This window comes from Orycteropus afer, unplaced genomic scaffold (genome assembly GCF_000298275.1).
Source record: "Orycteropus afer afer isolate SDZICR_OR568_19922 unplaced genomic scaffold, OryAfe1.0 scaffold00370, whole genome shotgun sequence".
Taxonomy (NCBI): Eukaryota; Metazoa; Chordata; class Mammalia; order Tubulidentata; family Orycteropodidae; genus Orycteropus; species Orycteropus afer.
In genome coordinates this window covers 462,323-464,347 of record NW_006921957.1, presented here as the reverse complement: position 1 = coordinate 464,347, position 2,025 = coordinate 462,323, and positions in this window count along the sequence as shown.

Below are 2,025 nucleotides of genomic sequence, written 5' to 3'. Positions count from 1 at the left end.
TGTCTCATGACATTGACTACAATCTACCCCAATGCAACAGCTTCTCTCCCACTTCCTCCCAATAGTTACCTCTTTCCTGTGTCCATCCCTCCACACACTCTTGCCCCCTGAGCTGTCTCCCTGTGCATAAATAGCCCTTCTTTCTCCCATGATTATTCTATCCAAGGAGTGTATCTACCTCAGGTAAATGTTCACCTCATATGCTTATCTTTGGCTGTAAGCCACAGGTGTGGGTTCAATTCCAGACCTGAAGGGCAGATAGGGGCCATAGTCTCAGTGGGTCCACCAGGCCCCATCAGACCAGCAAACCTGGTCTCTCTCCTCCCCCCCCCTTTTCCAAATGATTTTGAGTTTTGTTCCACATTGTTCTCCTACTCTATCCAGGATCTCCTACAGAGATCCCCCTCCAAGTGGTTGACAATGGTAGCTAGGCACCATCTAGTTCTTCTGGTCTCATAATCATATAGGCTGAGGATCACATGGTGTACCAGTCGCTAGGACTAATTGTTTCCATGAATCTTTGGTTTTCTTCATTCTTCTTTGATCTGGATGAGGAGAGACCCATCATTGTGTCTAGATGGCTGCTTGCAAGCTTTTAAGATCCCAGTTGCTACTCGCCGAAGTAGGAGGTAGAACAATGTTTTGTGTAGTATGTTATGCCAATTGAGCTTGATGTCCCCTGCAACTATGGTCCTGAGCCCACTGGTTCAACTATTCGGTCCTTCTGGGTAGCTGGCTGTGACCAAGAAGTGACTACAACCTTGTCTTTGACTCTAAGATATTTTTAAATTGAAACATCTGTTATTTAAAGTTTCTACATTTTATCACCACCGCCCATTTGTCAGTTTGCTGTACTGTGGAGGCTTGCATAGTGCTAGGATACTGGAAGCTATGCAACTGGTATTTCAAATACCAGCAGGGTCACCCCATGATGGGCAGCTTCAAGACTAAGGCAGACTAGGAAGAAATGCCTGGTGATCTACATCTGAAAATTAGCCAATGAAAACTCTATGGATCACAACCAAATGCTGTCTGATATAGTGCTGGATAGGAGCTCTGGTGGTGTAGTACCTAAGGCATTTGACTGCTAACCAGAAGGCTAGTGGTTCAAACCCATCAGCCACTCCTCAGAAGGAAGGTTGGGCAATCTACTTCCCTAGTGATACCGCCTTGGAAACCCAAGGAGGGGTCACTATGTCAGATCCAACTCCATGGCAGTGTGTTGCGTTTGTTATAGTGCTGGATGATGAGCCCCTGGTGGTGTAGTGTTTAAGGTTTTGATTGCTAGCCAGAAGGCTGGTGGTTCAAACCCACCAGCCACTCCTTGGAAGAAGATTGGGCAATCTACTTCCATAGAGATACCACCTTGGAAACACAAGGAGAGGTTGCTATGAGTCAAATCGACCTGATAGCAGTGAGTTTTCTGAGTTGTTTTGATGAGCCCACTAGGCTGGCACTCACAATTCACAGTGGGTGCAACAATGAACTTGAGCGTACCAATGATCATGAAGATGCTGCAGGACCAGGCAGTCTTTCATTGTGTTGTACACAGGTCACCATGAGTTGGAGCCAACTTGATGGCTATCATCACACATCATTAACTAATTACCACAACATTTTAACATTTTTTGTCACAGTGGATTTCTTTCTGGTCCTCCAGAAAGTTTCCTCTGCACTTTTCTTCTTCCCAGGTCATCCTGTCTCTCCCTTCATTTGGCTAAGTCTCATCAGTCTTTCAACTTGGAGGGATTCACTTCTCTGCATCTCCACTGCTATCATTGCAGTTAAAGCCATTGTACTCTTACATCTGGACAGCCACAGTATCCTCCTAAAGGGTCTCCCTGCCTCCACTATTGGGTTCCCTCAATTCTCCACATAGAGAGATACCTGAGTGAACTTTAAAAGCCAACATAGCTTTTGCCCATGGAATTGGATGCCTAGTGGGAGAGTCAGACATTAAACAATGAAATAATTACACACTTACAAATTATAGTGAAGGTTATAAAGAAAAACAATATAGTAGAT